We start from the raw sequence: 17,274 nt of genomic DNA, 5'->3' as shown, positions 1-17,274 counted from the left end.
TGGAGAATCTTGTCTTTCATTAATTTAAAAAAATCATTCCTTTACAGACAAAAAAATAAATAAAACAAATATCCATGAGAAGGTGGCAGGGGGCAGTAAAAGGAAATAAATTAGGAAAGAGAGAAAGGTACTTTGTGTCAGAATGGACTACATGTAAACTATACACAACTATGTACACTGAACCTCAAATGTAAGAACCATTTTTTTTATTATAACAAAATCTTTAACTTCTGAATGTTAATCAACAATGGTCACAGTTCAAATAAACAAACAATGTAGTGTTTTCATGTTTAAGTCATCACCAATTTTAGCACTGTATTGTTGGAGGCTAAATAAAAATGTCTTTTCAAAACCTTTTTCATTAATGTTTATGAAAAAATAGGCCTTTACTCCCAGTGCCATTTAAGTTGCTATTGCCTTGGTACAGAACTCCTTCTGTCTGACCAAAGCACCTTTGCAGGTGAGCTAAAGTGGCATGAAGTCAGCTACCTGGGCCTGATCCCCGCCCTACCACTGGCGTGAGTCCCCAGCTGTGACCTAACATTCCTGCAACCGGCCTGGCTCCTTCTCTAACTCCCAAGGATGGAAAGCTGATCTCTGCGGCTCACCAGTGCATATGCATATCTCTGCTGATGAAAATCTGGAAGGTAAGGGTTGGAATCCTGATATACCATCTCTCAAAGATTTCGGAACCTTTGGTCTAAGATAGCCTTCTTCGTCTTCAACTTTCTTAAAAACAAAGAGGTTGTTTTTAAGCCAGATAGCTAGAGCTTTGGTTGTATTTTCTAAAGGGAACAACAGTCTAATCTAGGAGTAGGCTCTCAAGATACAAAACAATCTCTATTCAATCCATAATATAGCTAATACCTTTGGTGGGGAAGGGCACTAAACAATGCTATTGCAATGACATGAACCAAAAAACACATATATAAAAATTTTTAAATGTTATTATTCATACCAATGCTTAAGGAAAAACAGCTATTTAGAGAAAAGGAGGTGGGTGGAGACTTCTGTGAAAATTTTGAAAGGAATTACAGGGTATTCTCAAGGGTTTTGAAGGCTGAAACCACTAGTTTTTTATAATGTCTATCTTTCCATCCAAACTAAAAGCTTTCCTTTTCCTTATTAAAGGTTTGTTCTTAACTGTATCACCATGATTAGTATCAAAACCAAGATGAAGAAAGTAGAATGGAGAAAGGACAGAAATTTTCTTGAAGCAAAAGTTGGAAGAAGAGGGAAAAAAGAACAAGATTAAAAGTGTACTAGACTCTCAGAACGGGAGTATAGAAGAAAAGTGTGGATGATAGCATGTGCACATGCACCCTGGGAAAAGAAAAAGGAGTGGAGACATGTTAGCCCAGACAGATGCTGTGTGGAAAAACTGGTGGTGTTAGTATGTAACCAGGGAGTTGTATGCATGAAATTACAATAAGTCAAGTGTTGCTAACTCTGAGACAGCCCATAATATAAGATTACAAAAAATGTCAAGGTCACCTATTCCTACCATTGGTGGGACTTTGTTAAACCAATTAGTTCAAACAATGTACTACTTACCGTTAGGAGACTATTTCAAAACATCTCAAGCTCAGCTGTTCTACTCTTTTAACTTAATTAAACACTTTTTCCTTGATTCAAGTCCATTATGTCTGTCTCTCCTTCAGTGATCACACTCTTACATGTGAATATTCTATCATTTCTCTTCTTAAATGTCTTGTATTTTAGATGTACTTAAAATACAAATATTGACTGACCTCTATTACAAGGATACATGCTTTTTACTGATTTGGATGGATATGTTGGTCCATCCACATGCCCTCACCTCATCCCCTTTATAAGCAGTAGCAGCCAGAAAACACAGCAAAATAACTGGTTCAAAAATAAATAACTGGGGGAGATTAAAGATGGCGGCGTGAGAGGAGAGACAGAGGCTTCCTCCTAAAACTGGATACAATTAGAAAATATAGTTGGTACAACTAATCCTGAGAGAGCAATAGGAAAGAGGATGGCATTAGACTGCATACACCTGGAGAAAAGAGCAGACCTCACTGAACAGGGTAACAAACCAGAGCTGTGGCTCGGCAGGACCCAAGCCCTTCCCCCACCCCAGCTCACCAGCGGGAAGAAGAGAAACAGAGCAGGGAGGGAGCAGAAGGCCTGGGACTGCTGAATACCTAGCTCCAGAAATCTGCTCTGGGAGCACAAACCTACATTTCATGGTGCTGTCATCATACTCTTCTGGTTACTGGGTTGGAAAGCTGGGACAGGCGGAGTTCCTGGGGAGACTGGGATTCCAGCCACTTGCGGAAAGCAGGGATCCATATCCAGCTGCTCTGGGACAAAAGCTTATATCTTTGTGTTAGGCCCACTAGTTTAGGCAGTGGAGACAGACACAGCAACCTGGAAGCAGGGAACAGCTCTTCCCTCCCTCCAGGCACCAATACCACTCCTCTGTGACCCCCAACATTGTTTCAGGGGCTGAGCAGCTCCAGAATAGAGTTTCTGGACACAAGAGGGGGCCAAATACAAATAATGAAACACCAAAGAAACCTGGTCCAGAGTAAAATTATTAATACAACCCCAGAGAAAAATTTAAATGATATAGACCTCGTGACTCTTCCTGAAAGGGAGTTCAAAATAAAAATCATCAACATGCTAATGGAGGTACGGAAAGACATCCAAGAACTCAGGAATGAATTCAGGTCAGAGATCCAATTGTCCAGTCGTTGAAGAGCACGACAGAGGGTATTAAAAGCAGGTTGGGAAAGATGGCAGCGTGAGAGGAGAGACAGAGGCTTCCTCCTAAAACTGGATACAATTAGAAAATATAGTTGGCACAACTAATCCTGAGAGAGCAACAGGAAAGAGGATGGCATCAGACTGCACACACTTGGAGAAAAGAGCAGACCTCATCGAATGGGGTAACATTCCAGAGCTGTGGCTCCACAGGACCCAAGCACTTCCCCCATCCCAGCTCACCTGCAGGAGGAAGAGCATGATGGAGGGTATTAAAAGCAGGTTGGATATGGTGGAGGAGACAATAAATGAAACAGAAACTAAAGGAGAAGAATATAAAGAAGCTGAGGCACAGAGAGAAAAAAAGATCTCTAAGAATGAAAGAATATTGAGAGAACTGTGTGACCAATCCAAAACGAACAACATTCACATTATAGGGATACCAGAAGAAGAAGAGAGAGAGACAGGGATAGAAAGTGTCTTTGAGGAGGTAGTTGCTGAAAACTTACCCAATCTGGGGAAGGAGACAGTCTCTCAGGCCATGGAGATCCACAGATCTCCCAACACAAGGGACCCAAGGAAGACAACACCAAGACACATAGTAATTAAAATGGGAAAGATCAAGGATAAGGACAGACTGTTAAAAGCAGCCAGAGACAGAAATAAGATCACATACAAAGGAAAGCCCATCAGGCTAACATCAGGCTTCTTGGCAGAAACCTTACAGGCCAGAAGGGAGTGGCATGATGTATTTAATGCAATGAAGCAGAAGGGCCTAGAACCAAGATTACGTTATCCGGCAAGATTATCATTTAAATTTGAAGGAGGGATTAAACAATTTTCAGATAAGCAAAAGCTGAGAGAGTTTACGTACCACAAACCATCTCTACTGTCTATTTTGGAGGGACTGCTATAGATGGAAGTGTTCCTAGGGTTGGATAGCTGTCACCAGAGGTGGTAAAACCACAGTAAAGAAAGTAGAACAGCTACTTAAGAAGCAAATGCAAACTTAAATTGACTATCCCCAAAGTCAATCAAGGGATAGACAAAAAGTACAGAATTTGATACCTAATATATAAAGAATGAAGGAGGAAGAAAAAGGAGGAGAAATAGAAAAGAATCTTTAGATTGTGTTTGTAACAGCATACAAAGTGAGTTAAGTTAGACTCTTAGATAGTAAGGAAAGTAACCTGGAACCTTTGGTAACCACAAATCTAAAGCCTGAAATGGCAATAAGTACATACCTATCAATAATCACCCTAAATGTAAATGGACTGAATGCACCAATCAAAAGACACAGAGTAGTAGAATGGATAAAAAAGCAAGACCCATCTATATGCTGCTTAGAAGAGACTCACCTCAAACCCAAAGATATGCACAGACTAAAAGTCAAGGGATGGAAGAAGATATTTCATGCAAACAACAGCGAGAAAAAAGCAGGTATTGCAGTACTAGTATCAGACAAAATAGACTTCAAAATAAAGTAACAAGAGATAAAGAAGGACATTACATAATGATAAAGGGCTCAGTCCAACAAGAGGATATAACCATTATAAATATATATGCACCCAACACAGGAGCACCAGCATATGTGAAAAAATACTAACAGAACTAAAGGAGGAAATAGAATGCAATGCATTCATTTTGGGAGACTTCAATACACCACTCACTCCAAAGGACAGATCCACCAGACAGAAAATAAGTAAGGACACAGAGGCACTGAACAACACACTAGAACAGATGGACCTAATAGACACCTATAGAACTCTACACCTAAAAGCAACAGGATACACATTCTTCTCAAGTGCACATGGAACATTCTCCAGAATAGACCACATACTAGGCCACAAAAAGAGCCTCAGTAAATTCAAAAAGATTGAAATTCTACCAACCAGCTTTTCAGACCACAAAGGCATAAAACTAGAAATAAATTGTACAAAGAAAGCAGAAAGCCCCACAAACACATGGAGGTCTTACAACATGCTCCTAAATAATCAATGGATCAATGACCAAATTAAAATGGAGATCCAGCAATATATGGAAACAAATGACAACAACAACACAAAGCCCCAACTTCTGTAGGATGCAGCAAAAGCAGTCTTAAGAGGAAAGTATATAACAATCCAGGCATAGTTAAAGAAGGAAGAACAAACCCAAATGAATAGTCTAACATCACAATTATTGAAATTGGAAAAAGAAGAACAAATGAGGCCTAAAGTCAGCAGAAGGAGGGACATAATAGAGATCAGAGAAGAAATAAACAAAATTGAGAAGAATAAAACAATTGAAAAAATCAATGAAACCAAGAGCTGGTTCTTCGAGAAAATAAACTAAATAAATAAGCCTCCAGCCAGACTTATTAAGAGAAAAAGAGAATCAACACACGTCAACAGAATCAGAAATGAGAAAGGAAACATCACAACGGACCCCACAGAAATACAAAGAATTATTAGAGACTACTATGAAGACCTATATGCGAAAAGCTGGAAAACCTACAAGAAATGGACAACTTCCTAGAAAAATACAACCTTTCAAGACTGACCAAGGAAGAAACACAAAAGTTAAACAGCCCAATTACGAGCAAAGAAATTGAAGCGGTAATCAAAAAACTACCCAAGAACAAAACCTCCGGGCCAGATGGATTTACCTCAGAATATTATCAGACATACAGAGAAGATATAATACCATTCTCCTTAAAGTTTCCCAAAAAATAGAAGAGGAGGGAATACTCCCAAACTCATACTATGAAGCCAACACCACCCTAATACCAAAACCAGGCAAAGAGCCCAACAAAAAAGAAAATTACAGACCAATATCCCTGATGAACGTAGATGCAAAAATACTCAACAAAATATTAGCAAACCAAATTAAAAAATACATCAAAAGGATCATACACCATGACCAAGTGGGATTCATCCCAGGGATGCAAGGATGCTACAACATTCGAAAATCCATCAATATCATCCACCATATAGACAAAAAAAAGGACAAAAACCACATGATCATCTCCACAGATGCTGAAAAAGCATTTGACAAAATTCAACATCCTTTCATGATAAAAACCCTCAGGAAAATGGGCACAGAGGGCAAGTACCTCAACATAATAAAGGCCATACATGATAAACCCACAGCCAACATCATACTGAACAGCAATAAGCTGAAAGCTTTTCCTCTGAGAGCGGGAACAAGACAGGGATTCCCACTCTCCCCACTGTTATTCAACATAGTACTGGAGGTCCTAGACACAGCAATTAGACAAAACAAAGAAATACAAGGAATCCAAATTGGTAAAGAAGTTAAACTGTCACTATTTGCAAATGACATGATATTGTACATAAAAACCCTAAAGACTCCATTCCAAAACCACTAGAACTGATATCGGAATACAGCAAAGTTGCAGGATACAAAATTAACACACAGAAATCTGTACCTTTCCTATACACTAACAATGAACTAATAGAAAGAGAAATCAGGAAAACAATTCCATTCACAATAGCATCAAAAAGAATAAAATACTTAGGAATAAACCTAACCAAGGAAGTGAAAAACCCATACCCTGAAAACTATAAGACACGCTTTTAAGAGAAATTAAAGAGGACACTAACAAATGGAAACTCATCCCATGCTCTTGGCTAGGAAGAATTAATATCGTCAAAATGGCCATTCTGCCCAAAGCAATATACAGATTTGATGCAATCCCTATCAAATTACCAACAGCATTCTTCAATGAACTGGAATAGTTCAAAAATTCATGTGGAACCACCAAAGACCCCGAATAGCCAAAGCAATCCTGAGAAGGAAGAGTAAAGTAGGGGGGATCTGGCTCCCCAACTTCAAGCTCTACTACAAAGCTACAGTAATCAAGACAGTTTGGTACTGGCACAAGAACAGAGCCACAGACCAGTGGAATAGAATAGAGACTCCAGACATTAGCCCAAACATATAAGGTCAATTAATATATGATAAAGGAGCCATGAACATACAATGGGGAAATGACAGTCTCTTCAACAGATGGTGCTGGCAAAATTGGACAGCTACATGTAAGAGAATGAAACTGGATCACTGTCTAACCCCATACACAAAAGTCAATTCAAAATGGATCAAAGCAAAGACCTGAATTTAAGTCATGAAACCATAAAACTCTTAGAAAAAAACATAGGCAAAAATCTCTTGGACATAAACTTGAGTGACTTCTTCATGAACATATCTCCCCGGGCAAGGGAATCAAAAGCAAAAATGAACAAGTGGGACTATATCAAGCTGAAAAGCTTCTGTACAGCAAAGGACATCATCAATAGAACAAAAAGGTACCCTACAGTATGGGAGAATATATTTATAAATACAGATCCGATAAAGGGTTGACATCCAAAATATATAAAGAGCTCACGCACCTCAACAAACAAAAAGCAAATAATCCAATTAGAAAATGGGCAGAGGAGCTGAACAGTTCTCCAAAGAACAAATTCAGATGGCCAACAGACACATGAAAAGATGCTCCACATCACTAGTCATCAGAGAAATACAAATTAAAACCACAATGAGATATCACCTCACACCAGTAATGATCGCCACCATCCAAAAGACAAACAACAACAAATGTTGGTGAGGTTGTGGAGAAAGGGGAACCCTCCTACACTGCTGGTGGGAATGCAAATTAGTTCAGCCATTGTGGAAAGCAGTATGGAGGTTCCTCAAAAAGCTCAAAATAGAAATACCATTTGAGCCAGGAATTCTACTCCTAGGAATTTACCCTAAGAATGCAGCAGCCCAGTTTGAAAAAGACAGATGCACCCCTATATTTATCACAGAACTATTTACAATAGCCAAGAAGTGGAAGCAACCTAAGTGTCCATCAGTTGATGAATGGATAAAGAAGATGTGGTACATATACACAATGAAATATTATTCAGCCATAAGAAGAAAACAAATCCTACCATTTGCAACAACATGTATGGAGCTAGAGGGTATTATGCTCAGTGAAATAGGCCACGCAGATAAAGACAAGTATCAAATGACTTCACTCATCTGTGGAGTATAAGAACAAAGAAAAAACTGAAGGAACAAAACAGCAGCAGAATCACAGAACCCAAGAATGGACTAACAGTTACCAAAGGGAAAGGGATTGGGGAGGATGGGTGGGAAGGGAGGGATAAGGGCGAGGAAAAAGAAAGGGGGCCTTACAATTAGCATGTATAATGTGGGGCGGCACAGGGAGGGCTGTGCAACACAGGAAGACAAGGAGTGACTCTACAGCATCTTACTATGCTGATGGACAGTGACCGTAATGGGGTTTGTGGGGGGGACTTGGTGATGGGGGAGTCTAGTAAACATAATGTTCTTCATGTAATTGTAGATTAATGATAAAATGAGTTTAAAAAAATAATAGATACATACATACATACATACATACATACATACATAAATAAATAACTGGATGTATGACATTGGTTGGCTACATAAATATGAGTCTCTCTAACAAAGCAAACCTGTATGAGAGAAAAAAATTTTAATGGCATTGAAAATATGGATATGCACAGATAAATAGAAATTTAGAAAGACATACTCTAAAATACTCATAATGATTATTGAGTGGTAGGTTTATTGGTGATTCTAGTTTTCTTTTTCTTAAAACTTCTATTTAAAAATGTATTACTTTGATAATATATTTAAATATATTTTTAAAGATAAAAAGAAGGAACATATATCAGAAAAAGAAAATGGATAAATTATTAACTATACTATACAGCTGTCAAAACTAATGATGCAGATCTACAAATGTCCATGCTAAAGTGGTTAAGAAATGTAAGAAAAAACTGTGCAGAATAATTCCCATTTTTTAAAAACTCCATGTACATTTCAGATACACAAATTTATATAAGCATGGGAGAAAGTCTCAAAGGGTATAAAAACTTAGTAACACTTATCTACATGGGTACAGTTAGAGTGGAGAGAATTATTTTTTACTTGACACACTTTTTAATTTCTCGAATTTAAGGGCATACATACCTTTGTAATTAAAAGTAATATTTAGAGAAGATGAAAGACAAAACTAAATTAAAATGGAGGGAAAAAGATGATATATAGTGTTTTCTTGGGAAACTAAGGATGTGATTCCTGTATTCTCTTTTAGCTGGTGCACTAGATTATATAGCGTATACACTAGTCCTGCATATATTTTTGTCTACATGGGTGGATGCTAAATTGTAAGCCAGATCATTTTAGGTTAACTTTATTTTTATTTTTAGAAACAGGGAGGTAAACAACTAGAGTAACTAAGTTCCTTCTCATTTTTTAACTCAAGCAAGCAACCAGTCAAGTCCTAGTGAAGCCCCACTGTACTTATGGATGTTTCATCCAGAAGTTTGTAGACTGTCTAGTCCATCAACAAGTCTGATTTTGTGTATAAATTTATTATATATGTAGTCCATTTTGCCTACAGGAAAAAAATATTTGATATTGACTGGCATAGTAAATACATCAGTAATCAAAATGGAAACAACCTGAATCATACTCATTACTATATGCTATGTAAATACAATGTATTTATTTAAAATCACAGAACAGTGAAAGGAATGCTGTTATTATCTCAACATCACAGGTATTCCCAAAAAAGAGTAAGCCTTAAAAAAGTTATAAAATCCAGGCCCTTATGCAACTAAAAGCCTGTCTAATCATACCTACTCTCAAATTAAAAGCCACTAAACCAGTTCTCTACATTTTAATTATCTGCAAGCAAACTCATTTCATGGCCTACAGAAAAAGCTACATATAATGACACTTCTGCACTTGGTGGTCCAAAGGAGCTCTGCCTGCCAACATCATATAACAACAGATGTTTCTAATCTTTCCCAGACCTTCTTTGATCCCAAATATCGCTCTTCCTTACATTGGGGGAGGCAGAGCAAGAATTCTACATGATGAGATCTCACTAACACACCTTACTTCACCCACACATCTCCTATTTTCCATCTTACATATTATTAATCTCTTATCCTACAACAATTTCCCTTATGTAATCACCCTTCTTTACCTATTCTTCCTTCCCCCTCATTCAAGGAACAGATTTTCGTTTTGAATAAGAAAATAAATTGTAGGTACAAGGAGATGGACCAAGGCAGGTTTTCAGGACCTGTGGGAAATTAAGAAAAGCCCTGAGAAATTAGACAGGGGAAGGATATTGTACACTGCCCTAGTTCCGTTTGAAAACTCCATGGCTCAGCTTCAGATAGGCAATAAACTTTTACTGAATTGGTCTTCAACATCTCATTTCAATGTTATCTTCCTCAGTAATGCAATCAACTCAAAGTTAGTATTGAGTTAAAATTACTTCAACATGAACTACAAGATGTGGAATCAGCCCCTCTTAGATTTGCCACTTTTCTCCATGAAATTAAAAAAAAAAAGTGAAATGAAAGCAAAGATGTCACCATAAAGAATAGAGCAGGTAAAGGAAAACAGAGACATTGAGTCGGTTAAAATAATGTGGGAGATGTTTCTGTCAGGAATAAATTGTTACATAATTTGAGTTTCATGAATCAGCAGTTTAGTCAGTAATTTACATGAATTTTTTAAAAAAGAAAACATGAGCATTGGAAAAGTAAAGCAGTTTCTGAAAGGAGGAAGGTTTCAAAAGTATTTTATTCCACCCCCACACAGCAGAACATTGACAGGCAGATGACTCAGTCTTGTTTCATTAAGGGTTTCTTACCACCTAATACCCCTAATGGGAAGGGCCACCCCATCTCTCATTTTCCCCTGATAGTCCTTTTCAATTCCTCCCACCAGGTTATGGCAATATTTTCCTTTCTAATTGAAGGTTATCCATCTGAAGGTCACATACTTTAGGATACAGAGAATATGCTTAAGGATATAAATCGTTGAGGGTTTTTGTTTTGTTTTAAAAGACTCTTTAAAAGTAATCCAGCATTTCAAAAAACACAGTAATATCAGATGCTTCAAAAAAAATCACAATACCTATGATTATTGTGTTCGAACTTGATTATAAACCTAAATACCTTAATTGAGTTCACTGATGTGAAAACTTAGTGATTAGTAGTCCTTAAAAATGACCTTAAAGGAGCAAGGAGAGACAATAAAGCTGTCAACACAAATATTAAAACCATGTATCCAAACTAAACTCTCTCCAGATAAGAGGAAGATGTTTGAGCAAGAAAAAAATTAACCAACTTATTTGCTTTTTCAAAAGCCAGAGATAATAAATCCTAAGAAATGAATCCAAAGGGCATTCTCATCCCTTTTATAGAAAATGTTTTATCAGATATGCTTTGAAATAACAGAGACACTGAATTAGGCCTGAAAATCTCTTGGCAAAAAATAATTATGATATTTGAAAGGCATAAAGTTTTGAAAGAGAAAGAAATCTTCGGTCATTTGGAGTCATCCATTCTACAAATGTTTATTACAGGCTGGCACGTGCCAGGCACTGTCCACACACCTGCTCTCTATTCAAGCACTGACTCTTACCAGCTGCATAGTCCTGGCTAAAGCATTTAACATTTCTATGCCTCAGTTTCTTCATCTATAAAAACAGGATTTAGAAATGTCCACCAAGCACACAAGATTGCTCTGAAGAGCAAATAAGTATATTTGGAAGTACTCTGTAAACCATGAAAGTGTTGTCATTTGGCTGAATTGAATTCATGAATGCCACTGTCATTTGTGCCATACGTTATATCAGAGGAAAGTGAGCCTTTCTGCTTCCGGAAGACATTTCATAATCCTATTAAATAAGGTTTAGAATCTCATTTAATTATCTCCCTGAAAATTTAAATACATGAAAGGCAGAGAGTGAAAAAGCTAGTATGAAGTGCAGATTTTGTTATCAAATACATAATCACCATAATGACAAGAACCACGTCTATTTATTCATTTTTGGGTGTCTACCAATGTGGCCATTCCACCGAGGCACGCATTTAAAGAGGGCACTTTATTCTGGAAAAACATCCCCCTTTTTATATTTGCAAATCAAAAAAGGACACCTACAAGGTTGACCCATCACCTTTGTGTTGCCAACAAACAAAAGGCAGTACAATTTACAGAGCATTATTTATTATGTTGATGTGTACAAACAAAAATGTTCTATTTTATAGTACATCTCACGTTCAACTGACCCTAAAAAATCTTAAACTACTGTTATATCAATTATCAAACAGATTAGGAACAAATCTCCTTTTAAAAACAATATTAGGCTCCAACTGCAGTGGCAGTTGAAGGAAGGGGGAAGTTCTGGTCTCTCCGGAGTTAGCTAACCATGGGTGCTACAGTGGATGAAGACCATTTTACAGAAGATGCCAGGGATTTGGCGGAGATCTGCAAAAAAAACAGTCTAGTTCCCAAAGCTCCAGACGCTCTTACAGGGAGGGGAAAAGTGACAGCATGTCTCATAGGAGTGGTAGCCAAGCGGGCGAGAAGCACACACAGTCCTAAAACATGCCTGAAACTTCCTCTGTTTCTAGCTCTTGCAATGGCATTCAGGGAACTGAAGTATGCATGGCCTCTTCCTTGCTCGAACCGCTATATTTTGAGTTAATAATGTTAGTTAATATTTATAAAGCACTTAGAAAGAGTCCAAGCACATAGTAAGAGGTATCGAAGTGTTTGCTAAATAAATAAGGCATTTCCCAGATTCGTAGGGTGAATTCTCAACCTAGTGACAAAGCAGAGAATCAAAATATACAGCACTCTTAACACTGGTTTCCTTGATAAAGATTTAGAAACTGCAAGGCTCAGGGTGTATTACTGCATCTCAAGTGTACCCTATATAGTCTCTTGTGCGGAACTAAAATTCTACTTATGGTTCAGAAAGCACTGTGCTAAATTAAGAGATGAATTCTTTCTCTTTTCTCTCTTTCCAAGTAACCACCAATAAAAATGACAAATTGTAAAAATTTCAAAGCACTTCTAGATGGTGCATACCAATCCTAAAACTGTGGGAATTAATAGAGCCAAATTCACTTGAAGAGATGGTAAGGATTCATATCGCAGGGAACTTAAAACGGTAGCAACGCACTAAAGTCTCAAACTACAGGTCCACAGACAACAGGTTAATGATTCCCGTGCCCTTCACTCCTGAGGTCTCCTCCATCCCGGGTCCGCGCAGGGGACCCACACCCACTTTCGACCTCAGGTGGGGTCTCCCACTATCCCGGTTCCCGCTCCTGCACGCTCCGAGGCTGCGCACGGGTTAAGAATATCCATCCACCTACACCACTCAGGCGTTGAGGAGTCAAAATGCAGAATGTGATTCACTTGGAGGAAACAAAAGACCACAAACTCTCAGAGTCGGGGACTGGGAGGGGGTATTGCTTCCCCCCTTCCGACCAACTTGGAGGTTTCCGGGCCGAGAGTGGGGAGAGCTGCCAGGAGCCCCGGGAAAGTCTCGTTTGCTCCGGAAGAGGCAGCAGGCGATACCCGGCACCCCTCGCCCCGCCCCGCCTCACCCGCCCGGGGGGCTCCGTCTGCGGCCCCGACGCGCGCGAGCTCCGCGCCCGGGTCCTGCGGCCCCGCACCTACCAGCTCCGCGTTGCTGCCTCCCACCGCGGCGGGCGCGGAGCCGACCGCACTCGCGCTTCCTCTTTACCGGCAGGGCCGCCGGGCGCCGGCGTTTCCTCCCTGGCGCGTCACGGCGGCCGGCGGCTCCTCCCGCAGAGTGTGCGGGGCGGCCGGCCGCGCGCCGGGAAGGCGCCCACTCCGAGACCCGGGGCTGCCGGGCAGGAGCTGCAGGCGCGACGGCCCTGCTCAGGCCCGCCGCGGAAACCAGCCCGCCTCTCTCTTCCCCGAGGACTCCCGCGAGCGTCCGGGCCACAGCGCGCCGTCTGGCCCCCGCCACGCCTAGTGCGCAAAGTTCAGGGCACACCGGCGGATCCCGGAGAGAGGCTCAGACTCTGCAGTGTTTGCCGCTGCTCAGCTGAGAGCGGCCGCTGCCCTGAGACCCAAGAGCCGCGTGAGCCAGCGTGCCCCGGCCGGCCGGTGAAGATCACCCTGCTGTGCGTAGGGAACAGCACCGCCGGACCGCCTGACGGCCACGAGCTACCGCGGGGTGGCCTGGTGGGCCTCTCTGGTTTGGTGTGAAGTGGAAACTCAGACAAGTGCAATAACTATCTGAATAATTTAGGGGAACATATGTGAGTTATTTAGCATTATTTGAAGTTCTGTTCCTTTTTTCCTTAGTAAAGTTTTGACCTTTGTGCTTGTAGGCAGGCCAGAGTGTTTGCTAATTGGCAGATCTGTGAGCAGAGAAATTTCTTTTCTACACATCCTTTCACATCTGTTAACTCTATTTTTGCGGTGGTTTTTGTTTTGTTTTGTTTTGCATTCCCATTAATCTCCACGTCAGCTGAGGGCACACATTACAGCTTTTTACTACTTTTTCTTATTCTTTGAATAAGAAAGTTGCATTTTAAACCATTTTGTCTCTCTTTTTCCACATAAGGTAAACAGGTACAGAAAGTGAATGGAGACCTCAAGATTACATGTTTCAATGGGTGTGGAATAAAGTGGTTTGGATATTGAAGTAGAGTGGGTGGGTGATTTTGTCCCACAACACAATGTAATTTATTTTATCATGTCCCTTAAAGATAGACCCAAACAACTAAAGATTGCCGTGTGCATATCATACTTCATTCATACTTTGAGGCAATGATCTGTACGTCAGATCATACGATTTCAGAAAATCTGCTACAAACCTACGAACAAATAAACTGGGATTTATGTATGACTTCCCTAAATTTGGGGGACATTTCCTTATGTGTTAAAATGATATTAAAAATATAGTCCCACAGGTAAAGGTTAAGAATATTCATTTTTTAATGTCAATTACCACTATATGGACTTCTCAGAATAGATTGTGAATCTAATCCTTTTATATTCCAAAACATGATAATCCTGCAGAACTTTCTACACAATGATTTTCAGTGGTAAATGGAAAAGGATATAGTATATTAGATACTGTAGATACAAATCATCACAGGGCCAATGGTCCTTTACATGTTTTCACTGTGATCCACACAAAGCAATCCACACAATAAGGCACAGAGAAGCTAGAGAAGTTCCTCTCTTGTAATAAAATGAATAAGTGATAGTGTACCTCTTAATTAAAGCCATATTCACAGTGCTGAAAAATTTCTCAAAGTTTTGTGTCCATGATCTCCAAGTGGAATGATATCATTCTCGCTTCAGAGACAAATACCTGCCAATCACATTTAGACTTCCTTTTTTTTTGAACCATCACATTTCCAGGATAAATTTGTCCTCCTGCTGTGAAGAACACATACATACACACACATACACATACACAGACCACCTGCCACAAATAGTTTAAGACAAGAAGGTGGATAGGCCACATTCAACTAATAAGACGTTGGGTATTTTGCATTTATAATCTGAGAGTTGCAAATTTAATAGGTTGATTTCTCACAATACTAGGGGGCAGAATACATTCACAAGCTATTAAAGGGCTTAAAAAAACTTAAAGGCACACTTTGGTTGCTCACTTTGATTAATCATATTAACTTACAGATATAAATTGCATCTGCATTTTCCATTATAAATTCCAATATATTTTATACTGTAAAAATTGAATCTTCAGCTAAATGTCTAGCTGATGTTTATGCTGTTATACAAGTTTTCATGCTGATAAATATTTTAAATAGAGAAAGTTTTTTGTTAGACTATGGGTTTCAGTATTTTGTTTGGAAATATGATTCTGTTCAGGCAGATAGAGCAAATATTTTGTTCCTCTTTTATCTGTTATGCAGAGATTAGGAGCACAAGCTTTGGAATCAGACAGACCCAAGTTTAAGTACTGGTTCCGCCACCTTTTCACAAATTATTTCACCTCTCTGAGCATTGGTTTCATCAGTAATGTGAGGATGAAAAAAGTACTTTTTTCTCCTCAATAAAACAGAGATAATAACAATGCTTATCTCATGAAATTGCTATGAGGATCAATGGTGAACTTAGTAGAATGCCTATTGACTGCTATTATCATCATCATTATTAGCTCAGACACAGATATAAAAATGCCAATATTTTGTATTTCATTTATAATAGTAGAAAGAATGATCATATTTTAGATTTGGGGGCTTTTTTTGGAAGTCCTAAAAATAACAGGAAAAAAATTAGAAAAATACTAAGATATAGTTATGTTCAGAATTTTAGAAAATTGGACTGGCAATACTCTAAACTGTTGTCCAAAACATTAAAAAAACCAAAAACTATCTAACCAGGTAATACAGTATATTTTTGGATAACATATTCCAATGATATGAGGGCTTGGTTTTCATCCTCTCTTCAAAATGGAAAACCTTTTCTCTAAGATGTTGCCTGATATAGAACCATAATGACTTTTTATGTCATAATAAACTCAGTCCTCTGTTATTTGTATTTCTTCTACTGTAACTTTGGGAGAGTTGAAGAGCATAATAATATAAGAAATATCATTTCCCTTAGGGAGAAAAATTGATAACATGGCAGTAATAGGACCTGAATTACTTATATTCGTAAGTCAGTTGGTAATGGAAGTGAGGGCCTGTATTCATTATATTATTTGTTTTATAGCAGATAAATCACCAAGACTGGAAAAGTAAGAATAATGCTACCAACTACATGATTACAAAAGCAAAGATGTTCTTGATTCATATTATTTGCATTGCTTTCACAGCACCTTTTCCTTTATTTTACTATAGGCTTATCTACTTAATGGGTCAGACAACATGAGTTGCTGCTATAGTTTCCAGCTATGTTTATCCATTGATATACCAATTCCAGCATCTCACAACTTTGAAAAAAAAACAAACCACTTTTATTGTGAAGGTAGTTGAAGGTATAGTCCTAGTCATGAATTGGCTCAGAAAATAACAAGAAAAACTGTAAAAATAGGCAAGAATGTAAGAATTAATGTAACCAATTTATCAAATTTTCTGAGCAGAACAACTTAATATAATGCAAAGCAACCCAAGATATAGTTAGAAAAACTCAGATACGGGAACTGAAATTGTGACTGGTTTATACCACCTTAGCATGGAGCACAATTAATTTGTTTCCTTGATCTAGAAAATGGTCCAGAGCATGCTCATTTTGTGTGTTGGTAGGAGTAGCCCAGAGGTCAATATCTCTCTTGGGCCAAATTAGCCATGTTCAAACTCAAAACTGAAATTCCTGAAGTTCAAGTGTGTTTTGCAATAAAGGGAAAACTGTTTTAAAGCAAGACTATATTAAGGTCAAATAAAAGGCTTTTCAGATTGCAGGATTTTCTCACTTTCTGTATTAGACTCATGAGAAAAACCAAGGGGAAGTATTAAGAGATCAGAACCCTTAAACTGCCAACATCAGCTTTTTAACAAAAGTTTCTGAAAAACACTTTAAATCTTGCTAATACCATTAATTATCTGAAGTAAAACAATGATCTTTCCCTACTAAGGAAATCTCATTGTCTTCCAATCTAGTTATTATGACTATCAAGAATGAAATATAAATCACCCCTTTATTCTCTTTCATTTTCTCTCTTTTTTTTTCCTGTCT

At 38.6% G+C, this 17,274-nt stretch overlaps 1 protein-coding gene across 1 annotated transcript in view; it reads right to left on the bottom strand.

The window, feature by feature from the left end:
- Nucleotides 1-13,404, bottom strand: part of SGK3 (serum/glucocorticoid regulated kinase family member 3) — a 137,705-nt gene extending 124,301 nt beyond the window's left edge. The window contains exon 1 of the mRNA XM_036998072.2: nt 13,267-13,404. The gene's annotated coding sequence lies outside the window, so the exon portion shown is untranslated. The remainder of the gene's footprint in view (nt 1-13,266) is intronic.
- Between the last annotated feature and the right edge of the window lie 3,870 nt (nt 13,405-17,274).

This window comes from Manis javanica, chromosome 2 (genome assembly GCF_040802235.1).
Source record: "Manis javanica isolate MJ-LG chromosome 2, MJ_LKY, whole genome shotgun sequence".
In the NCBI taxonomy this organism is placed as follows: Eukaryota; Metazoa; Chordata; class Mammalia; order Pholidota; family Manidae; genus Manis; species Manis javanica.
Note: the sequence above shows the minus strand (reverse complement) of the source record. Positions and strands in the feature narration are given on the sequence as shown.